Source organism: Plectropomus leopardus, chromosome 11 (assembly GCF_026936395.1).
Source record: "Plectropomus leopardus strain MGB_pleo_1.0 chromosome 11, ASM2693639v1, whole genome shotgun sequence".
Classification (NCBI taxonomy): Eukaryota; Metazoa; Chordata; class Actinopteri; order Perciformes; family Serranidae; genus Plectropomus; species Plectropomus leopardus.
Window position 1 is genome coordinate 10121108 of NC_142186.1, and position 25980 is coordinate 10147087.

The window sequence follows — 25980 nt, forward strand, 5'->3', positions numbered from 1 at the left end:
CTCCATTTCTGCCTCTCATCGACACTTCCCTCACGTTGACAGAGATGGAAAGAAAGAAAGAACAAGAGGCAGGCCCTTTTGAATCAGGTTTGGGGGCGAGGGGGGGGGGGGGTTGTTTGTATGATGATTTTTCATGTGAAAAGAAAGAAAAACATCAGTCAAGTGCAGGCTTTTGTGAGGGTTTTAACACAGCTCTATCCCCGGTAGTGTGTGTGGTAGTTAGTTCTGAGTGCTATGTGTTTGACATGAGAGTGAATAACGGGCCGGCTGGTAAACGCTCTGTTTGTGTGTTTACGGCGTCGCGCGCCCTTAGGTGAGGCGGCTCTCTCTCTCTCTCCTTCTTACTTCCGTCTCGGCTTTGAAGAGCAGGGGCTCGGCGTCGGATTAAAGTTTGTTTGTTTTACGTTTAGCGAGCGAGAGCTGCCATTTCTCTCCTCCTTTCTCCTCATCTTCTCCCACTCGCCTTATGAACACTCACACTCTCGCACACATACACACAGTAAATCTCGCAAACACACCCTCTCTCCCTCACACACATACACACCTCAGATCAGAAGTAGTGTGGAGTGCTGAGGCTGCATATGTAAATGCTGAGAGATTGTCAAGTGTCTGGGTGTGCATACATCAGGGTAATCAAGCCAGCGCTGATGGGGAGAGCTCGCTCCAGGAGCAGATCCGCAGTACTGGCAGTCACACAGCCGTCACTGAACTGCTGCCAATAATGGGTTTGAGAGGTGCTGGAGGAGGGGGTAGAGAGCATGTGTGTGTGCGTGTTTACTCGCACACAAACATGCCCATCTGCAAGTTGCCATTTATTTTGTATGGCGTGTGTGCATGCATGTATGTTAATGTGACACCTCTATGATAGAAAAGCTGATTGAGAGTGTGAAGGTGAAGCCAATCTGCCCACAGAGGCGTTGGAGTTGCAGTTGGAGTGCTGCTGAGTTACAATCTGATAGAAAAATGCCCGTGGATAAACTGGCCTAGCTTCACCTTCCTTTGCAAAGCTACTGTGTCCAATGCAATAATAAGCTTTTACCTCCAATCCAAACTCATTCTATCGTACTCTATTGTTTTTGTGTTTTTGTCCCAACAGTCATAGCCTGAGTCAAGTCAGTCTGTCCTGCCATCCTGTTAAATATCATATGCCATTCTGCTCTACAATGCCATGCTTTACCTGTCAAGTTTACTAGCTTGATATCAATGTAATACCCATTCTCTACATTATCTAATACCATTTGCACTCAAAACTTATGTGCTAGCTATGGTTACTATATGATACTTTTCTGATCTTCTGATCTGATTTTCCATCCAATTTATACGATCATTTTATAAACTGTTTTGCTTTTTCATAGCTTTAACTACCCATAAGTGCATAAAGAAATTATATTTTGCTCCATTTTGGGAAACAACATTTAAATGCTTACAGAAAATTAATATGTGAGTTCAAATGTTTAAACTTGAGCAAAAAAAACACAGGCCCCTGTGTCTTGAAAGCCCATCAGGGTTGAGAGTCTCCTGACATCACCAGGAAGCAGATATGGAGGAGAGACTAAGAACGCTCTTATTGTCACATTATGTGGGCACCCGGAGCTCTTAGACTCAACGTGAGTAATGTGCAGAGATAGAAAAAAAAGAAAAGGGTTTCCAGAGGAGTGAGTGAAGCCAGGCCTACATGTTAAGTCGAAAATAAAAAATATTAGTCAGCATTTGTACTTTACAATGAACAAAGTTACTGTTAGCATTAGCTGCCTTCTACAATTAGTCAGCACAAAATAAATAATAAAAAGACACTCCAGCGGTCGTATTCTTGCGAGTAAAGGCCTTTGCACAAGGGGGCGTTTTCATTTCGTATATTTAATACACCCATCATTATGTATATTTTTTCAAACTGCTGTTTTTGTCATGAGTATTTTCACACAGAATGCAAATATTACGGTGCGGAAAAAGCAACGTCATTTTTTCCAGGAACATGGTCAATCTTTCTGAGCTTCTGCACCGTGAATAAAGGACTCAACTATTCAAACTGTGCAGAATAGATGTCACGTCACAACATCGAAAAAATGGCAGACCTGTTGGATCATTTCTGTTCTTCAGCACCCTACATAATATAAAAAGGGCACAAAATTTATAAAGACAGTAAACTCGCAGAAAAAGGAAAAAGTCCAAACCACGATGCCAAACGTTATTACTACTTTCAACCTTGGCATATGCACCGCATACACGATCCACTCCAATCCTGTTCATACCTTTGACAATAAAAGCCCTAGACATACACCCTGCATAACAATTTACTCAGAAAAAAGTTCTCTCTGAACCTTTTATTTATCAAGTGACTGTAACTGTCGCAATTTTGCATTGCTGCCGGTATGTATAGTTTTTATGCAAAATATTTGCAGGCGAGTTTTTGAATAACATTCGTCACGCCTCTGGTGTGTAAAGGCTTTAACACAAGATAAAAATTTTCTTTTTGTCTGATCTGAACACACATTTACTCTTCATTCTAGACAAGTCATAAATTAGAAATCTAACTTTTTCAGTTGCTTTAATTAGCAACACAAAATTTACACTTGTCAATTGGTATAAATATCTCGTATAGGTTTACCTCTACATGTGAACTAGTTTGTGAAGTGCAACCTGTGCAATCCTGGATATCTTATCCTAATCTGCTGTATGTTAACCCATGACACCCTACTCAGCTGTATCCAAACACTAACCCACACTAAACACAATACTTTCGAGACCATCTTGTCCTTTGCTTGCTATGTTATTCATGCTTAGCCTTACAATGCAATTCTACTCAGCAGTATCCTTTATCTCATCCTAGTCTGTCACGCCCTGCTCTCCTATTGTATCCCACACTAGTCTATTCCATCGCCTGGCGAGAGCACTGGCACGTCTGATCAACTAAACAGATCCCCCAGCAGGCCTTGCTCTTCCCCGTGGAGAGCCAGGGATTGGGAGGAATGTTAACATTGCATTACAGTACGCCGCCACGTACACAATGTCCTCAATGAACGACACGGCTTTATCTGTCTCTCCTGGGATCTAGGCTGTGCCTCTTCCTCTCTCCCCCTCTCTATTTCTATGATATTCTCACTGTCCCTTCCTCTCACCTCCCCCTCCCTTTCTCTGCACACATGTGCGATAGACAGAATATCAGGATTACCGTATGAGCTGACATGGTGACATGGTGTTAATCGTCAGAGTCGTGTTTGTTTCCGCCCAGAATCTGTCACCCTCTAATAACGAGGCCCCGAAAACCCAACACAATTGGCGCTGAAATGGCAGGAGTGGCACAATAGGCACAAAAACCCGGCAATCTTGTCAACATATACAAATGGAAGGCATGGAAGGAAGCTACACACATCCCCTTTTCTCTTGTTGTCATAGAACACACATGTGTACCCTTCATGTCTTCTTCCTGAGTGGTGTCAGCAGAGGCCTGCAATTAATTTGTGTAATTGCCCCCCGCTATACACACATATCCATCCCAAAACCACCTACCCCTCCATCCCACCCTTTCAACTCTACTTGAGTTTGGCACTGCAGTCATCCTGTTTTACACCCGTTACCACCAGCCACAGACACATGCATGCACAAACCCCTGCAGCTTTCTATCAGGACTCTGATACGGTGCCAATATTAAACAGAACACAAAATATAATTTAAAGACACTGCTTTACTATAGCCAGATGACCAATATGTTTTATATATCCAATGGGATTAAGGGCCTTGAATACTAGAAAAAAAGAACTGACTTCTTTACCAAATTTTAAGTTTAGAAAGGCAAATTAATGTGAGTAATAATTAATATTACTAGGTGGTCATGTTCAGGTTTCAATGGTGATTTATGCGCTTTTGTGTGCATCACAGTTTGAGTGGTCTGTCAAACCAGATTTTGCACATCTTGTCATTGAGCACTTTAGGCCACCATTATAAAGCTAACATCCTGTTCAAACTAGCTCTGCAGCATATCATCATACATAAGTAGCACCCCCACAAATGATGTTACATACTTAATGTAAAGTTACGGATGTTAGGTTCACGCAAGTAAGTTACAGAGGTTAACACTAACAAAAATAGTGACAGCATACCTTAAAATGACTCAAAGTTCTCACTGTTCAAAACACCATTCTTACTGGTAAATTTGTGTTTTGTGACCCATCCACCTCCTCAACCTACCATCTTACAGGGCTGCTTCCTTCTTTATTCTTTACTTCTGTCAGTGCATAAATCACATGATCACAGCCTTCCCAGATATGTGGATCATACACAAATTGCTAGCTCACGATTATGTATGATATGTACAAATTTTGATTCATTACATTGCCTTAAGAAAGCTTAGGCAGTGCCTTAGAACAGTCGGAGTTCTGTATCTCTCATTCAGCATTTCCTTCATCTGTCTTTTGAAAAACATTAAGTGTCCTCCTGGGGTGTACAATTCATATTTGGCATCAACTGCACCACTTGTTAGTATACATTTAAAATCTTCATGATTTCAATGCTTTACAATTACTCAAATAACTACAACACTCATGAAAAAGTACCAATGCTACAGCAAAGCCACCATATCTTGATTCAATCCATAACTATAGTATACACCTAGATTGAAATCATTTTTTCAACTTTTTAGCTGTAACCTATGCTGTCTATGGACCCAATCAGATGGAGCACACCAGGCACACTGTACTGCCATTTCTGCACTGTCTGAATTGGACCAAAACAGGCGCCAGGACCCAGGGCTGGCGCATGCACTTTTGCCACTCTAGGCAGAAAACAATATAAAAATGGAATTTCTGCTCTTCAAGCTAAATAATACAGGTGCAAATTTCTCTATATACCACTTTCTCTGTGCAGTTGTGCATCAAACACATGACTAATGGACTTGGACATGTCAACTAAAGGGCAAATAAAGCTTACCTTTCAAAAGTGTACACAGTGTTTTGTCAGACCAAACTTCTGCTCAACTCTATCCATTCATGAAAAATTTTTCAAGGGCGCCAACAATGCTTGACATATTTTCCAGTCTTCAACACCATCTCTCTTGCAAGAATTCACTTTCTCTCACTTCCAAAAAAATGTTTACAACATAAACAAAATGTTACATCCTTGCTTGCTGAGTAAACAAGCCAGGGACTTTTCAGACTCACAATTTGTTAACATTTGACTGTAATGACACGGAAAACTTTAAGTCAGTATCATTGCCTGATCCCTTATCCTTGCCTGTCAGCCAGGCTGCCACTGGCTTGTGAAAGGTGGGGCCGGGAGGCGGCTGAAGGTGAAGCTCGATTGACACATCTCAGCAATCCATTGTGCTTACAGAAAGCATAGCCTAGTATACTAGAAGCATGCAGTTATTGCTACTGGTTACTGATTTTACTCATGAATAGCTGGCACACATATGATATGCTGCCCTTGCCAAAGTGCCACCCTAGACAACTGCCTATTTTGCACCAGCAAGACCCTAATTCAGCATTTGTATGACATTATCAATGCATGTGTTTTGGACATTCATATTTATACACATATATTGGTTATATATCCCACATCAGATGTATTTTTGCACGTAGTTAATTACATGCATGACATACAACATACATTTCCTTAGATTGTGCCAAAATGTATATCTGGTTAAAGTACCACTTCAACCACAACAGCTCCATTTGTGTATCACTTATTCATGCCATTTTACTTTGAATTTGTGGAAAAAAAAACATAATTTTTCTTGCATGCTTCTATGGAACACAGCAATTCGTTGAGTGACGGGATCATGTTTGAGAGCAGCAAAACTATATCAAAACGTATTAACAAACTTTTAATAAAACCCTTGCAGCATAATTCAAGTCTCATTTATCCAGTTCAGCACTTCCCAAAGCCATGCATTTTTGCTAGAAAACATTACAAAACTGAACTGAAAGTGAAACTTATCTATGCTTGACTCTTAGCCAGACTCCAACACTAAGGTTTTTTAGCTAAAATGCATGTGTTTGGCATGTACTGAGCATACAACTAAAAAAATGAGACTTGTGTGAGAGTTTGTTTACAGTTTTTTTTATATAGTTCTGTTGTTGTTGAACACCAATCAATCAATTAATATGCCTGCTGTTTTCCATAGAGGAATGTGAGAACAAAAGTTTTCATCACAAATTTAAGGTGACACAGCATGACTGATTGATATACAAATGGTCCCTCTGTGGGTAAAATAAATGTTTAATATAAACTTTTTTATATAGATATTGAACAAAAATACATTTTTATGGGCTTCTCACTTGCTTCACATGAGACGCATTTTAATGTGTCATCAGCCTTTTTATGAGCAAGTGATTCTTGGTGTTCTTTGATCTTTTTCCTGAGGCTTAGTTGTTGTTTGTATTCATCACAGCCAAAGTGCGTCACACCACACACTCACCCCTTTCAGTCAATAGTTTTAGTCCTTGTTCAGTGTACTCCAAAGGACTTCCTTTTAAAATTCAGAATCCAGGCTTGTCATCTTTCACAATGAGTCAGTCATTTGCCTTGCAGAAATAGTCAACTTGGTCCCATGTTCAGCAGTTAGGTGCACTGTGCCCATGGTGTGAAGTTAGCAGCTGACTGGAAAGGCTCAGTGTTAATGCTGCAACTAGCACTACAGCCTCTTGGTCATTTGCACTGCAGCTAGCTAATAACGGCACAGTTTTAATCCATTTTCACTGGGAAATTTTCATCACTTTTTTTTCAGCATAAAGCTAGCTATGTCAGCAACACAGTATCACAGGTGTTTAGGGGTGTTTACCAACTCACCAGGAGGTGGCGGAACAGGGGTTCTCATGTTGACAAAAATCAGAAGTGGAAGTACTCTGTAGTGGTAAGAATCGTCCCACCTCAGGCGCTGCTTTTTTATTGAAGCCAGCACAGATCAGACAGAGCACTTTTTAGGAGCCAGCTCATGGTGGCTGTTGCTGGAAACCCACAGCTATATATCAACTGCAGTTACAATGATCCAACAGAAAACAGCAGGCCTGGCAGCAAATTAGAGTAGTTCTTTTCTTTTTCATTGATTTAAACTGTATTTATTTTAGGTAGTTTACAGTTCATAGTTTGTTAAGCTAGCATTAGCCCACTTTCAGTGTCACCTTAGGCAAGTTGCAAGACATATCTAAACATATTAACTACTTTCTGATGTTTAGTTTTAACATTTGACAACTGAGTGAAGAACTATGGTAACTCTGGTTGGTAAAGTCATATAGCTACAGGTATCCAGCAACAGCCGCCACTAGTTTATTGCCACCACAGAAGGCCTGCCTCTCAATTCATCCGATTGAACCATGAAAAAAATGGTAATGATGTTGACCACTTTCCGTTAAGCTGAAGTTTTTCAACTTATTGCGTCCAAGATGCTCTTGCAAAAAATGTGAGGCAAATAGACAGAAAAAACAAATGGCAGCCTACAAGGCTGAGAAACGATGCCAATATCTAAGTGCCAAAAACTGCAGTTCCTCTAATGGCAACTTGAGGCTGGTTCCAAGACAGAGTCAATACCCACTGACCCTTGTGTTAAATTCTACAAACTCTACAGGAAAAAAAATTAACATTTTTACAGCCTGGTAAAGAAGTTTTTGGTCTCTATAGCTAATTTCAACATGCATGACAATTGTGCAGGGAATTCATTTTTATGTTACTCACGAGTTTACACTATATTAAGGCTTAAAGTTATGCATAATTAAGGGTGCGCCACCTGTCTGTATGTGTTTACTGATAATGTCCTCCACTTCCAGCCAGAGCCACCCCTCACTCCTCCTCAGCCTCCTCGTCCAAATACGGTTACTTCTCAAGAAAACCAAGATGGCGACAGCCGAAATGCCAAACTCTAATGGGTCCACCAATGGGTGGGGTCACGGTGGCTACATGTCTGCATGTCAGGCTAACATGTTCTGATCCAGGTCAAGAATCTCTACACCACTCAGTCCTCTACAGTGGCCCTATAACTTGCCAATGGACTAATCCTTCCTGTTGAGCCATGACGTTTGACCCATAATGGTCGATGGAAAATGGTGTTTGTTAAAGGCCATCCTTACACAGACATATAAAGTGAACCACACAACATAATGTTGAGACATGCTCTGGTTTGAGGCTTATTTTTACTTACATAATATGAAATGGATTTTGAATGGGGTTGTCTTTCTTCTGAAACAGAGGGTGGAAGTTTCTGTTTCAATTTGGCACTCTATAGCTTGGAGAGTGATATCTTTTCAAAAAAATGGCATTCATGACTCATATTACATTTTAGTGTTTCACTGCAAAAGAAAAGACATGCAATCATTTTATACTGTGGAAAAGCTATAAAACATTATAAAGGACATTAAAATAACTATAGTAATATTCACAGAAATGATCATCCATCCAACGTGGATAGCGCTGACTTCTTAATATCAAGTTTTTAATTGACCAGCATGTCGGTCTAACGTCAGTGTTTGTGTGCTCGTGTTCGTGCTTTAATGGCAGCGCTCCTGCGCTGCCATAGGGAAAGTATGTGTAGAGCGGCAGCTGCAAAAGAGGGCCTCCCAAGCCTGGGCTGACGCGAAGTGACAGCTCTGTATATCTCTCACTGGCACTGACAGCTGACAGATGGATAGCACTCATACACCGCAGGAAAAAAAGAGAGAGAGAGCAGGGGGGTGGGGGGTGGAGGGTGTTGAGAGAGGAAGAAAGAGAGAGGGAGAGAGAGAGAAAGAGCGAGAGAAAGCCCCCAGGATGATTCGCCAGCATTGCTCTCTGTTCAGAGGGCCGGCGTTTGATTGAGTGCTACAGAGAATAATAAACCCTCCACTACCCGGTGCAGTGCCAAGCTTTCTCTCCCTCCTTATCTCTCGCTTTCCCCTCCCTTTCTCTCTAACCCCTCTCCTCCTTTAATTCTCTCCTTCTCTCCCCAACCCTTTTATTGTCGCCCCTCCTTTGGCGCTTTGCTCCTGCTCCTTTATGCTACGCCTCCTATTCCCCAGGCCCGTCTTCAACACCTCGTGGTCTATCTTTATGTTTTTCTCTCTCTACTCTCTCTGCTCTCCCTTTCACTCGTCTGCTATCTGCCTCTATCTGCCATCCCGATGTATTTGTCTCTCTATCTGAGGTGTGAGAGACAGGGGTAAGAGGTCCTTGTCAAACAAACCAACAGTACTCACTCACAGCTATTCCCCTGTGTATCTGACTGTGTATCTGGATCTGTACAGCCCACTGTTTCCACAACTACAGATACAAGGAGCGTACATGTACACATACGCACACACGCACGCACGGCAGCTTTCACAGGAACATGTGATGTATAATACTAGAATTATATCAAAGGCAAGTAAACATTGACTATGTTTGGGAACTTGTGCTGTAAGTATTGTGCAATTCTGAAGAATGTAGCAAATGATAACTCGATTCCTTCCAGATAATGTAATAAGTTTAAAAAAGATGAAGCTAGGATTATCTTGTAAAGTATATTAAAAAACCTGTTCAATTTCTAATAAGCAAGAGAGGTACAATTCTGTTTTTACAACTAATATGACAGGTACATTGTCAACTTTTTAAGTGTTATTACATCGAGAAATGATTATATTCTGGTTGTTGCACGCCAAAAACCAAGACACTTTACAGGGACAGTTCACCCCAAAATCAAAAATGCATATTTTCCCTCTCACTTGTAGTGCTATTTCTCAATCTCAGTTGTTTGATATGAATTGCTGAGTGTGTGAAGATATCAGCTGTAGAGATGTCTGCCTTCTCTCCAATATCAAATGGCACTTGGCTTGTGCTTCTCAAAGCGCCAAACCCATGTTTAAAAAAACTCAACAGCAATCATTAATTCCAAAATTGATGACTCTGTTACTCAAGATAATCCACAGACCGTGCAATGTCACTGCACAGAAGGAAGCGTGCATCTACCAATGGACCAAAGGCTTGACAGCGCTAGATCGAAACATTAATGGTGTCATCTTCAGCTAAGCTGTAACATTAGCTAACTAAAAGGTGCTAGTTGAGCTAATAAAATGCATATTTCCGGTGATATGGTTGTCTGGTGTAGTTTATGATCAGTATAATGACTTCTAGTGAGAGATTTCTTATCACAAAACTTAAGATATTCTCCTAGTCATAACTACAGAAATGTGAGGTATTTATTTGTAAGCATTACTCGTCAACTCTGCTGTAAGGTATCGTTAGCTAACACCTCATTACACACTGTGTTAAGTTACAGTACGATCTATGCTAACTTAGGTGTAGATTTCAGAATTAAAGACATTTACAACGTTAAATGATGCAGAAAAGGCACAAATTGGTGCATTTAAAAACTCACAAGGATAATTAAGTGTTTGATGCTCAAAATTTTCAAGCTGGTCCCCCCAAATCCCATGTTTCTTAAGCAAACCTACACCATTGTACGCTAACTCAAGAAGGCAATACAGATAACATATACACAAAAAAACCGATTGAAGTACAGAAGTCAAAGATCTTGATCTCCAAATATTTTTTAAAAAAATCACAAATCTCACTAACAAAGAAAAAATGAGGTGGTGTGAACCCCTTTGACCCCGGGTGCATACAGTTCTGTGAGTGTGTTACTAATGTAAAAATGACTACCATAAGAGTACTCACACACAAACACATTTCCACTACCACTTGTGAGGACTACATACTTAACCCCAACCCTGACCTTAACCTTGATCTACAGTTAAAATTCAAGCCTAGACCCTATCTTTAGTGTTATCCCATGAGAGCAGGATCTTTGTCCCCAGATAAGAACTGATGGTGACACACATGATAGTGTGAACAGATTTGTGGCTCTACGAAGTGGTGAATGCGCACACACACAGACACATGTTCCTGTCATTCAAACAAAGCCTCTCTATTAGACTGAACTCTATACCATATCTATGGATGAAGGTTTGGCACAATGCGACAAGCGACCCCTCGTTGCCCTAACCCCCCCCCATTCCTGTCCTCTCCTCCCTTCTCTGCTGCTTTTATTTGGGAGTGTGAAGGAGAGGATTAGCTGTGGCTGTTGGAGGGAAGGAGGGGTGCAGAGGGAGGGAGAGACGGAAGGGTAGAAGGTCGCATTGGGGAATTAAAGGTGTGGATTTTGTTGCTTTATTGTTGATGTCCACTGCATGGCAGAAGCATCAAATGGGCACCTCTGTGTTGTGGTGCCCAGACGCTTCTGAATGTCGCCGTTCATCTTTTCTCTCTCTCTCTCTCTCTCTCTCTCCACAGACACACACACACACACACACACACACACACACACACACACACACACACACACACACACACAGACGAGTATGTTCAGTTCCGCTCTATTTTCCATCTCCTCCGTGAGGGTTAATCTGTGGATGTGTTCCAGTGCCCTCCTTCTCTCTTTCTCTGTCTCTCCCCCCTCTGTCCTCCTCCCTTTCTTTCCCCTCTCATCCCTCCATCCCCTGGGTCTGTAGACGGCCTGTTTCTCTGCATCCCAACATAGAGGGGAGAGAAGCTAAGAGCTGCCTGGCTGCTCGGCCAGCCGGCTGGCATGGAATTGAAAGATGTTTACTAAATAGCCCCCATGTCCCTGTGCCTGGCATTTAGTAGTCAAGACTCTGCTTGCCTGTTACAGCACAATATGAAGGCAAAAATGACTCAGAGCTGGGCCGCGGTAACACCCTGCATGCGCTGAGTGCTCGATGCGGGCCTTGCGTTCGCAGTTTTGAAACATTTTAATAAGTCATTTCAATTAACACTCGGTCTTGAAGTATGTTTTCCGAACTGCTACTCATCTAGGGAAACAGCAGAGCATCAGTTTCACCTCCTGCAACACCCCACTTTACATGCATTGTGACAGATATTCACACTGGATGCAGTTCAAACCCAAAACAGTGCCTCCTAGTTGCTGAGGGAGAGGAGTGTTATTCACTCCCTTTCCAGAGTCGTGTTTTTGTTTTGGCTTTTTTCATCATCTGGATTTGTGAAACAGGGGAACTTGGTGAATGTGAAACCTGAGCATATTGGCTCGATTTCTTTCAAAAACACAGGAAAAAGTTACAAGATATGGGTTACAAAAAAATTATCGAAAAGTTTCCTAAAAAAAAAAAAAAAAAGGTAAAAAAGAGCACTGTAAAATCTGACAAGTCGATTTTAATTTTAAAAATCCAGGGAACCAATTACCTTGATAAATGTAAATTTAGCTATTAGTCCTAATTAATGTTTACTTCATTTCTAATTGTTAAGTTTACTTAAAATTTAGTAATATTTACATGATTTTGTAAAGTTGTTGCAACTTAAAAATGACAAGTTTAATCAAATAATACTTCGGTAATCCACATTTACATTACATTTATTTGTCAGTATTCTGCTACGTTTCAAACTGTAAATCATATTGTATTTTCATCAACATGTTCATAAAACAGAACTTGCAGATCTCCTCGTCTCCTCACGTCATCATTGTGAAAATCCTATTTGTGATGATCAAGTTTAGTTAGACTCAACTTGTTTACTGAATTTGCTAAAACTTAAAAAAAAGTAATTTCACTTGTCATTTTTATGCAACACTTTCACAAAAATAAGTAAATATACCTACATTTAAAAAAAATGTAACAATTAGACATAAAATTCACATAAATTAAGAATAATAGTAATATTCACTTTCTTTTTCAAGACATTCAGTTTCCAAGATTATTTTAAGTATTATCAACTTGTCAGATTTTATGGTCAGGTAAAACACAAAAAAAAACTTAAAAAAAGGAAAAAACAAAAATATATATACAAATATACAGATAGTATAGTTAACAATATTACAAAAATAATATTACAAATATAGTTTTCTGGAAATTCTCCATATTTTAAAATAAAAATAATAATTAATTTTATTACTGTTTTTCTCAATATCTCTCTTCAAACTAATTTTGGGGTCATTTTCTTGTCACCTTTTCCTAATTTCTAGCAATTTGAAGAATATCCTTTTGCTCATTGCTTTTTAGCCATATTTTCAAAAGAAATCAAACCAATTTGCTGACGTTTAGGCTTAATGACTTGTAATCAGGTACATTTTAGATGGTCATTCCTGCGCCTATGGGCCAGATCACAAGCGCTCTCTCACAAACACACACAAACACACACACACACAAAGCCGGCCTCGCCATCTCCCTGGCTGTGAGAGGGACAAACCAGGCTCATCATAAATCAAGATGATAAATCCTGATCATAAGTCAGTCAGGCTGGTGTCAGAGCCAGCAGGCAGAGACATGCCCTCAGACGACAGGGACACTGGTGACACCCATCACCTTCACATGTCACCAAGCTGAGACGCATGAGAGACACACTCTCACACACACACACACACACACACACACACACACACACACACACACACACACACACACACACACACACACACACACACACACACACACAGGCCTCTCTGTCTGCTACCACTTGCTCTCCTGTCCTTTAAACATCCCGCCAAGGACATGAACCCAAAAACACACACAGGTACACACTGCACACATTCTACTCAAAATAGAGCTATCTGTTACCCGACCAGCTCTAGACAAAAAAAGATGACTGCATTCACTCCTTTCATGAGAATTTCAACGCTGTGAGACAGAAAAGGCCTCAGCTATTAGCCTGGGCCGACCTTCATTAACGGATCGCCATTGATTCCTTCCAACGAGCTGTTTACCTAATTAAAAACCTGAACCCCACACCAGTTTGCCTAAATAAATATGTCTATTAAAATATGACTTCACAGTGTGCAGACAGGAGGGTGACGAGTGGCTCATTTCTCAGCGCTGGTGCTGCCAGGCTTTGTGGGGGAAGACATGAGAGTTAAATCACACTCGGAGAGGCGAGTGTTTGACAGACCTGGTCCTTGTGCCGCTTGTCACGCACATTTGATATTTTGATAGCTTCCCGTCTCTTCCCATTAGCCCCTGGGGTCCCGAAACCATTTTAGATGTTTATCGGCAAAGCGCTGGGGGTTAATTTCGTGTCTCGTCAGGAGCGCCGGCACAGAACGGTATCGCACTGTCACCCATCGCGGCCAATCGTCGCAATCGGCCAGCTTATCAGGGAGAGTTGTGTTACACTGACTGACACATGACAATGACCCTGGCGACTCTCTGAGGGCTGATAGCATCTGAGTTTTCTTTTCGCTACCTCTCTTACTCTCTCGCTCTTTCCCTCCCCTCTCTCTTGCTGCCTCCCCCCCTCGTCTTTCTGTCTGACTGCAGGCAATGGAGAAATTGGGACTTTGTCTCTGGGGAAGTGGAAAGAGTAGGAGGGAGAGTGTATGGTGTCTTTGTGGGAGTGTATTACTCACACACACATGCACAGATAACACACACAAACCCGTGTAAGCCCACTGCATACACATACACACACATACAGCAGCTCTGACTGAGCACAGCATGTGTGTGTTCGCATGTGTGTGTGTGCATGTGTGATAATATGCATGCCTATCTCTGGCCATCCAGTTTTATCAGCGACAAAAAGGTATTGGTTTCAGTGTTTGGTGTGGAACAGCATGGTGCCACGGGGCATGCCTGCTCAATAATCTGCTAGCGCACTGAAAACAACCATGCGCGCGCGCGCGCACACACACACACACACACACACACACACACACACACACACACACACACACACACACACACACACACACACTCATGCAGACGCACACACAGGTTCATAAATGCAAACCAATATGCATAAGCATGCCTAACATACGCAGGTGGCACATGTAAAGGTGTATATGCACATGCTCTCTGCGAAAATCATCTACACACACACACACACACATTCAAAAAAATACACACATGCAATGCATTCTGGCTGTCCATCAAGACTCTCCCAGTCATTTCCATTCCCCCCTGTCCTCCCTGAGACATGGGCTAGTTCTTTTTTCTTCGCCTCTGCTTTAATCCCCTATTTGCTTTCAGCTGCTGGTACTGAGGTAGTGTTTATCTTCACTCATACACACATAGTGTAGCTTAAATTAGCTCCTATATACGTGATTGATTTCATTTGCAATACATCACAACTAAATGAGTGTACAGGTAATTTATGGGTCACACTTTAACATAAGTAAAGCATGATGGCATTGATTTGGAGATATTTCTATGACAACCATGAAGAAGACCATGGTGGCTTCACTCGGCCTCTGTGCTGCATTTTTTCTAAGGTTGTCTGCAGCTGACTCCAGATTTTGGAGGAAACCTACTGCTATGTGACACAAAGCAGTAGGGAGGAGATAGCTTTACAGCATAAAACAGGAAAAAAGAGCTGCTCTTTCAAAGTAAAAGGAGTTTATAAACAAAGAAGCCAGGTCAGTCAGGGCTATGTTTAGTTCATGTTAAGGTATAATTGCTAATGTTAATTCTTGACCAGAAAAGAGGAAACAACAAAGTGCAGTGAAAAAAAAACAAAAAAAAGATGCTTACCAAGATCCTAATTTGCATGCGATATGATCACATGACTTCTGTGTACATTACTTGCAGCAGAATTATTTCTTGTCAAGTTTACAGACATAGCAGATTTGCACAGGATGAAATCACAGACGATCGTCAGAACCATCACAATTATGAGAGGTCCCTAGATAATACTAGTCCTGTGTGACAGGGACTAGTCCCTACTAAGTTCATTGCTGTGTTCAGTGGTCACAATTCTTCATAAAGGGGTTCACAGGGCAAAAAGATTGCACTAGTCTAAATCACAGCCTTCATTGTTTATAATATTCACACCAAGACACCACAGTTAATGAGTAAATGATATATTATCGCTGGATTTATTGGAATTAAACTAATGCTGACTGAATCATACACTCAGACCTATCATTTCACTATTGGACAGCTGTAGTACTGAATGTGCTACTCACCATCACTAGATGATGCATTTGTGGATATTTGCACAAGTAAAGAAAGCAAAAGGCAAATGTGTGTGTGTGTGTGTGTGTGTGTGTGTGTGTGTGTGTGTGTGTGTGTGTGTGTGTGTGTGTGAGTGTGTAATTCTTTGGGCGCCAGCCATGTCAATCAGCCCCCCGCAGCGCAACTGCCCTTCACACTTCTGTTTATCTGCTGCTGCTGAGGACTGGGAAGACTGATAAGAGTACATCACTCTCTGTCTCGCTCCCTCTCTCCCCCTGTCTCTCTGTCTGTCTCGCTCACACACATTAAACACAAACGCCCACAGTTTGTTAGCTGTCCCTCTAAGCAGTCTTCGTCATCAGCGGAGATCATCAAGGCTATGTTTCATTGCAAGCGTCATATTGTTTGAAGTGAGACCTGTTCATTGTTAATATTCGCCCCGTCTCTGTGCATCCCATGAGCATTCTACAAAATCAGATGTTTAATAGAACATTTAGGATGTATTGCGGTGCTCGTGTTTATTCCTCAGTTTCCATTGTGGAAAATGATCACAATCGTGTATCTAATGGTCAACGAGAGAACATGTTCTTGCTTTTCAGCTTGCTTATTCAGGCTCCATGTGTGTTTGAGCTGTTTCAGATTGTGCCCTATATTATAATCAAGGATCAGAATCCATTTTCCCTATCAAAGCGCTTGCCGCCGGCAATGTTGATTAGCACAAACCCTCAAAATGTTTTTTCTTTCCTTTTTTTTTTCCCCCACTGCCACCTGAAATTTTCTCTTTTCATGTCTGACGCCCGGCGACTGCGAGGCTCCACATTTCCCTGGAGACTGGCCATTGTTACCATGGTCGCTGGACAATATTGGCGGCCATTGTGCCCCCCATGTACACCTGTCACTCAAGGATGGAGAGGCCACTCTACGCAAAAAGACACAGTCTATTGAGACGAAAACGAGTGTATGGATGTGCTGAGTGTTGAGGGAGTCCATACGTGTATATTGAGTGGGCTGAGTTTGCACGCCTGTGTGTGTGTGTGTGTGTGTGTGTGTGTGCCTGTGCATGTCTGTGTGTGTCCTCACTCAGTCAGCCAGCTGAGTCTGCAGTCAGTTTACGTTTGACTGCGGGGCAAAAGCTCGAGCAAGAAATGAATTCTGACTCACCGAGCGCCTCACATAAATTCCTTTTCTCATATTCCGACACAAAAGACAACATATCTGCATTGCATTAGCCCTGGGACTCCTTTCTCATTCTGATGATGATTTAGGGATGTTGAGATCTCCCCATGAACCTCAGAGCCGAGCCAGAGAAACAGTAAGACAGAGATAAAGAGGAGAGACACACTGAGAGATGTTTTTGGGTGTGCGGTGGAAGAGGGGGTGCTAAGAAAGGAAAAGAAAGGATAAAATGATAGTTAGGTTTCATGTGCAGCCAAAAGTTATATTTTTTTCCCCATTTGTTTGCCAACGTTTGAATTTGCATGCTGTTAAATGTTATGTGAAAAATGTTTTGGGAAGCATTATTAGACAGCTGTAAAGTTAATGACCTGACATTACCTTGTAATATTCTGTTGATGATTACGCTGTAAGAAAACTTTACCTGTGTTTCTAGTGGACTCTAATGGAATGTCAGAGGTGTATAAGTAAACTGTCAGTTTAATATTGTTTCTTTAACCATCGTGTTGCCACAGTAACACCTTTTTTTAACATATCGAAATGCATTACATCCTTCAAACACTTGTATAACGCTTAAGTCTTATATAATACCATGTGTTTACCTCTTAACGTGCATGTGTGATGATTATATTGTGCAAGTTTACCTTTATCTCTGGTCCTTTTTATTGATTGTATTGACATTATTGGTATCTTTTCATGCAAATAAAGCTTTCTAAAGGTGTTGATTTCCACTGAGAGACATTCATAGTCCATTTTTTCTCTCACACATGTTCTCTCTTGTCCTTGAGGTAAACAAGAGTGACACGCTGGATGGTTTTTCCTTTAGACTGAGGTGACAGCCCTCGAGAGATGGAGTAAAAGACGGAGTAAAAGATAAGGAGGTAAGATGTAGAAATGGACGTGATCGATTTCAGTTTTAAACACTGGTTTAGCACCTGTTGTTTGTTAAGGTTGAGGCAGGAAGACATTTCAGAGAAGGGAAAACAAAGTATATGCTCAGGTTGACACACTCTTAAAGGAAAAAGTCCCTGGTCTTGAGACAGGCCATTTTTATTTTTGTGTGTTTTATTGCAAAATGCTTCAAACCACTCAGTCACTTCAAATAAGGGCTGAGCAATATGGCTTTAAAATATTATTGGGATAGAGACAGAGATTATTGGAAGGCTATATCGCTATGGACGATATATATCTTGATATTTTTAAATTGACTTTAATGTTAAAATACTGAATGAAATGCAGTTACAATAAAGTTTAATAAAGAAGCTACAGTAATTAAGTTGAATATGCTACTGTTATAATAACAGTTGATAAAATATGGTTATAAGAAAGTTAAATTAAGTATTTTTATGAAGAAATTTTAAAAATATTGTTACAATTGAATAAATCAGAGCGGGACCCATGATGCTTTTATTTTGAAGGACATTGCTCTTCTCGGGCTGGAAGTGTTGATGTTTTTGCTATTAACTTGAAGTTAACTTTTAAGTTCAGTCAAGTTAATTTTCAGTCAGCAGTTGGATGTTAGCTTTAGCAGACAGATAGCGCGGCACCTTTAACCGTAAAGACTCATTCACAGTGAGTGGGCAACAGACAAACAGCTCTCCAGTTCACTTATTACTAATATTTCAAGTCGCACCGTGCTCTGTGGTCACAAAATGGGACTAGATAGTTGCGATCAAAACTATGCAAATAAAAACACACACCTCAGCTGCTCACACTACCACCACTACCACTCATTAAGTTCACTGTAGGCTGGAAATAAACCAACAGCTCTCCACTTCATTTATTAATAGTATTTGCAAATCGCAGCAGAGCTCCATGGTCGCAAAATGTGACTTGACAGTCAAGGTCTAGAGCCCTGTAAAAGCCCTGCTTTGTGTGTGTGTGTGTGTGTGTGAGGCAGAGAACCATAGAGGAGAACGAAAGAACCAAAACGCCAATGGCTTACAAAAACAACATAACATTTTATACTCAATGTCACGATACATCAAGCATATTCAATATATCACCCACCCCGACTTCAAAACTTTTTGGTCGTTTTTCGAGCGAATCTGAGAGTTTGGTTGTTGTGAAATGACAGTATGTACTGTGCTCACTATGTTATCATCTGACTTACTTATTGAAAAGGTGCTCTGGTGCTTCATCGTACCAAACAGAATATACTGTATCTACTGTACTGTATCAGCTCTATACACTGCAGCTGTGTTTTTGTGATGTCAGCAGTGGTGAGAGAATTTGGATCCTTTACTTAAGTAAAAGTACAATTTGTTGGTCCAGCTTCTACAACTACACAGTTTTCTAAAATATGTTTCTGTTTTTAAGGCGAAAAAAACCTAAATCTTCATTCATATTTGATCAGAACTTTAGGTTGACCTTATTTCACATGCCACGATTGACATGATTGACAGCTGCATTAGAGACTTCTTTGCTCTAATTAGATGTTTTTGCTCACACACGTTAAGGCCATAAGAAATGCTACATGTGCATAACTGTTTCATTAAGTGCTGTGCAAAATAAGAGTGAGTTTCGGCAAAAATCTGAAACAACAGTTTCCAACTTAAGCTTTAAGTAAAAGTATGCAAGTATTATCAGCAAACTGCACTTTAAGGATTAAAGGTGAAAGACCTCATCATACAGAGTGGCTCATTTTTAAGTTTTATAAAATATAATAATATTCTTCTTTTATCACCACTGCATACATGTAAGTGCAACTTAATATCCCAGTTTAGCCAAATAAATGCAGTGGAGTAAAAAGTACAATAGATCACTCTAAGATGTAGTGGAGTAGAGTGGAAAAAAGTACCAGAAAAAGAAAATAAGTACAAGTTTGTCAAAGGCGTACGTAGTTACAGTACATTCCACCAGTAAATGACAGTAACATCATCCACTGAGAGTGGCTGGAAGAAGAATGTAATTTGTTCTTGTTTAAATGGTGCTGCGTGTCAAATTAAAATCAATTATAACACTGATCACAAATTTAAACACTGCAAAGCTGACTGGCATATCATTTGTTGCACATATTCTCATCCACACAACCTTCTGTATTGTTTGGCCCAAAGGTTGAGCTCTATCAGTCAGCCAATTTAGGACATCATCTACATCAAAAATTCAATTTGCATCTTGTATTTCCACACTTTGACCTTTTGGCATTTGTATAACTAGTTGCTGATTGGCCCTGAGGGTGGCTGCGTCATTGCTGCATGACTACATGTTTACTGTTGCCTTGTTATTATTGCAGAGTCCCGGGCACAGTGGGGGAGTTGACATTGAGCAAGGTTTTAACCTTCGTTGGGCGCTCCAGGATGGAGGCGGTGGTGTGTTGGAGGGTTGGGAGCTTCTGTCTACATATATGTGTGTATAAGGGGGTCCCTCTGTATCAGAAAGGAAAGGGTTAACATGCAGGTGTGAACCTCTCATTACCCAGTGGCATGTGTCCTGTCACTCCGTCATTGTTACCGGCCACGTTCACATCTGAGCTCTTTCACATTACTCATCCTCTGTTTGCCCCACCTGACCTCTTTCTCTCTCTGATGCGCGCGCACACACACACACACACACACACACACACACACACACACACACACACACACACACACACCCACACACACAAAGAGAACGTTGAGTATTCAGGCAGACAAAGCCTCTGCGTACTATAATATTTATACATCTCAGTTGTTCTTGTGTGCTCAACTTAGAATAGGGGGAAATTGTTTTACAAAATACTGCTTATTCATTATTTACCTTTCTTTCCCTTTGTTTGTTCTATCCACCCATCCTTTGTAGCACCACTTTCTGAACATGAGCATGGAGAAATCTTTTTACAGGATGTGTCCTGCAACATGACTAATCATTTGAATTACTTGCTGTAGGCCATGGCATTAGATTAACACTTTGGAATTAATCTAACAGGATTTTAAAAGCCTTTGGGTGCAAGGATCATAGCATTCTCAAGTCATACATGTGCAATTCATAAGTAAGTCTTACTCTTCAAGTCCCAGGGTAAAGTGGTAAAAATAAAAACAAGCAAGTCAAGTCCTTGTAAGTCAAGCGAGACAAGGTAAAGTTATTGGTCAAGAAAATCGCATATCTAGACACATGAAATTCTGATGGTCGTTTCTCTAATGTTTAAACTTGTGTAAATGTTAGCTGTCTAGCCAAATTTAGCTTTCTAGCTAATATTATAAACTGATAAACTAGTAAGTTAGCTAAAAATACACATTCACGTACCTTTTTTTGGTTGTTGTTGGTGTATTAATGGATGAAGTTGGGTATGGTGATCATTTTACTGATTTTGTGGGTACAGATGTTGCATATTGCTGCTCTCTTCTTACTACCATAATCATTAAATCTAAATTTGATTATTTGTGGATGTGCCCCTTCCTTGATAACTGCCCCCACGCATTGGTCTTTGCTGGTCTGCCGCGTCCTAGTAGGTTACTAGTTATATGCACATTGCAGTAGCAACAGGTATCATGTTTTAAAAACAAATCGTAACTAGAAAAAAGCAAACATTCAATTTAAAAAGTCAAGTCTTTTTAAGTTATCAGTCTTAAACCTAAGTCAAGTCTCAAGTCATGAATAGCGGTCAAAGTCAAGTGTTTTGTCATTGGTCATTGTTAGTTAAGCAAGGTGATCAGATTTGCAACCCAAGTCTCACTCATGTAAAGTCATATGACTCGAGTCCCACATGTCTGCATTCTGTCAAGTCATCATTCCAATGATATACTTATGCAGTTTAATATATGAAACTAAACTGTGTCAATAAAGCGCTAGTGACATTACAATGTCATGAGGTGAGCACAAGACACTGAAGTTCCACTGAAGGTCTTATAAGCTGGAAATGTGAAATTATGCCCTCTATACTATCCATGTTAGTGAAAGTCTTCAGAACCAGTGTTTCAGCCGCTGGTATTTGAGGAAAAAAATGAGATACTGAGAGTTTGTCTTCCTTTATGATCTGACTCCCCTGGAAGCTCCTCTGCAGTCCAGTCCACATTACTAAATACAAGATACAGAAAGTATATATGTACAGGTGGTGTGTTAGGGGAATACCCTTCTCTATATGCTGGGGAGCTGTGGATTTAGGGGGAAGGGGGGGGGGGGTTCTCTGGATAGAGGAGTTGGGGTAGTGGCTGGTGTTGTACGCATCATTTCATGGGTGATAGAAAATGGAGAGCCCCCAGGGGATGCCTCCTTCTGCTCAGAGAAGCCAGGGGAGAGAGGGACTTTAGGGACTGAGAGAGTAAAAGAGAGAGAGTTAAAGAGACAAAGTGTAAGGGGGGGTCCTGCCATCACATGGGACGGATCAAACTACAGCTGGCTGATTTCATTCGTCCCTTGCCTCCCACTCTTCCCATCCACCCCTCTGTCCCCTTGAACCTCCTCGTTTCATTTCTCCGTCCTTTCTCAGCAAGGCTACGGACCAGAGATCATAATGTTTTCAGTATTCAGCCTGTTGACTGTTTACTGTTTGTCCAGTGAGAACTTTGATGAGTTTGACTTTTGTTTGTACAAGTTCCTGCAAGCATGCAGTTCATTTTTTTTATACAAACCTTCATGGCATAAAAATAAAACAAATGTGAGTTGCTTTTTGAAATTTTCTACGAACATGTTGACAAAAGAGTAGACTAAAAAGTTACTATGGCCTGAATACAAGCATACTTTGCAGAGGCTTCCTGTTTCATTTGTTCATGATGACATCATCCTACCATGTTGGCTGGGATGGTTATGTTTAAAGACCAGGAAAGTTAACTATACCATTGGAATTATAACAAGAGCACTTGCCTTCATATATGCATCATACATTCGGCACCTAGGCTGTTCTTTTACACTAATATGTTTGGATGGGTCACAAAACAGAGGATTTCCCTTGGAACTTTCTCCAGAAGACAGGTGTTTGGAATCAAGTAAACTTTAAGTGAACTTTGAGACATTTTAAGGTCCGTCCTCACCATGTTTCTTTTCCTTAACCTAACCACAGTAACTTTACTTGCCTAAATGTAAAAACACCCAACCATGTTTCTTTTCCTAAACCTACCCTTTATAACTTTACATTAAGGACATAACGTGATTTCTGAGGCACCAATTCGCATAGGATATCACTTGAACCGTTTTATGAGGATAAGATACGGTACTTACGTATGTGTCACTTCATTACGCATACTAGTCATGTTTCCATTCAATTATGAAGCTAAATGCTGCAAAACAGAATCAACTGGCTTGGAGCAAATAAACTAGACTATACGAAGCAAAGTTTCATTACAAGTTGGAGGCATAGGTTACGCTTTAAGCTTGGCTGTAATCCACCCGAAAACAGACTAAGAAGTAGAGGGTGAGAAAACCGGAAACGACTCAAGTCGCCATCTAACCCATCTGCAAAGGACTAATTGACTATGTTTCATGCTGTCCAAATTATGTTGTTATGGAAATATCTGAGAAGACGCTGACAGAGGAAACAGCTAATCAGTCATGTAAGTCAAATGTGTGCAATGAGAGAACTTATTCCGCAAAGTCATTTCCACATCTATTGAGCTCATCAACTCAAAAAAAACCTCATGCGATCTTAAACATTTTTGTGCAATTGAATAAGTTTTAGCACATTAAGCTGTGTCCATACAGCATTTCTAATGTCATACATCAAAATGCAGATAAAAATATGTGTATGGAAACATGGCTACTGAGAATACACTTAAAATCTACACTTTCGATTTCTTTCTTTTTCTAACTTTAAGTTCACTTCTTCTGTATCACAAAGACTTTTTGAAGATTTTGTCAAAGACTTGGATGAAATTCATCTTATATCAATTGCCCTCTTGAGAACTTTAAGTACAGATGACCAAACTCGGGGCTAAAAACAATGGAGGCATATGACCGCCAGCTCGCGGCTATATTTCAATCAGCGCCATTACTCCCACCTCCTACGCTTCCTGCTCCATGCTCTCCATTTTTTTTCCATGCAGAGGAGGCAGAGGAAGGAGCTGAGATCAGACCACACATACAGATCCAGGCCTCCACCCTCCACCCCCAGCCTCCAGTTCCCCCGCCATCTGTGCACGTCCCTCCGCCTGCAACTCCACAACAACAAGGCCCTGAACCTCCGCGGAGGAGTCAATCCATCACTGGAGAACGAGAGAAAGAGACAGAGAAGGGAAGAGAAGGGAGAGAGAGGAAAAGAGGATGAGGGGTGAGGGGTGAGGAGGCGGGGGTACTGTATGAAGAAGGAGAGGTGAGGAAAAGCGAAAGTGAGATGCCATGAAACTTAATCACAGAAAGGGTCGTGTCGGGCAGAGGAGGGGAACAGATTAAATTAGCATAGCATTAGATATGGAAAATGATCTCTGTCAAAATCATCCGCTGCACAATTATAATATGTTAATTACTTATTTCATTAAGGAAGTTTATTATGGCCTCGCAGATGAAATCATGCAGGCCAAAGACACCTGGAGGAAAAGCAGTGATGCCTGAATCTCTCTCTCTCTCTCTCCCTCTCTGCCGTCACTCTTGAGTCTCATCTGCCCCCCCCCCCGCTTTCCCATCCTCATTCCTTCACTCTTCTCGCTTTGTTTCCCACTACATCACTCACAATGTCACACTTTAAAACACAATGTCTAATAATCTCTGCGATTGGTGTAGGAGTGTTATATTGACGACCACCAGAGAAGAGGTTTGATGTTTACCTCTCTGTCTCACGTCTCATCAGTAAAAGTGGGCATATAAATAGTCTGGATCTGGTGGTGTGCAGTACACACGCACATGCACACATATGGACACTGTACAAACATCTGCACATGCAGGTTTAGGGAAGGTATTTTCACTTTACACACAAGATGGGTTCCCATCCAAGTGTTATCTTATTTTGTGTTTTCTTCTTTTCTGAATTCTGAAAAAGTAAATGGGCTAAAACATTCTGTTTTCTTGAGTGTTTTTTTAAGGTTTAAAATCATTTAGAATGTGAAGATACAGAGATAAACTGCAATAAAAATACCTTATCACAGGCCTTATTTCACAATCAAAAAGAGCCTTTTAGGTGACAAACATCTGTTTCTATAGAGCAGTAACAACTTGCCCAATACTTATTAATTATTGAAAGTCCATTTGTTGTGTTGTTATTCATTCCCAAAGCCAATTTATTCCCTCCCCAATCCAAGTGATAAAAACACACCTAATTCACATTCTATTTTTTGGTGATATTTCAAAAGTTTGCATAAAATCTGCCTGACAGTTGGATGCGAACAGGGGGGCACGGGGCAGTTTGCATTTGTTTCCACAGCCCTGCTGTCTGGCTATCTGGCTCGCTGCCTTTCTGGCTCGTCAACGCGGGTCGGACACACGGACGATGATGATGACAGTCATCAGGGATGTAGCAGCCTTCCGCCCGTCCATCCGACAGTAAGAGCGAGAGGAGCAGGTGCAGAAAATGCAGAACAAAGAGGAAGGAGTGAGTTGAGAGACTGATGGAGGGAGAGGGAGGTTGGTTGAGGATAACAAAGAAGCTCTTCTTCATACAGGACCTGTTATTAATATGTCACAGGTTATATTGGATTAAAATCTTGGTCAGGAAAACAAGATACGATCAAGCAAATAAGTTCTCAACTCCAAAGATGGTCAAAATCCCAATGCATCAATAGTTGACATAAAACAGTAACACTTTACTGTAACACCTTCCTCATTCACCACCAAAGTCACTGTGCGTCTTCTGAGGAAAATAAATCTATAAACAAAGTTTCACAACATTGCATCCAATACTTGCTGAGACCTTTCAGTCTGAACCTAAGTAATGGACCAACTAACCAGCTATTAGAACACCTACGTTGAATGTATTACTCAACTGAATGGGCGTTATCAGTGGTTATCAGTGTCATGCATGTAAATTAGAAGGGGCCTGCTACACCTACGTGTAGATTCAGAAGGCCATTATCAGCCCATTAGATGGTGTTATCAGTTGGTAACTACAACCTGA

At 40.9% G+C, this 25980-nt stretch overlaps 1 long non-coding RNA gene across 1 annotated transcript; it reads left to right on the top strand.

Moving 5' to 3' along the window:
* LOC148188202 (uncharacterized) lies at positions 1-24253 on the top strand. Its single transcript, XR_015777870.1, has 3 exons — positions 1-87; positions 17813-17905; positions 23981-24253. It is a non-coding gene; the product is annotated as an uncharacterized LOC148188202 (long non-coding RNA).
* The last annotated feature ends 1727 nt before the right edge of the window (positions 24254-25980 follow it).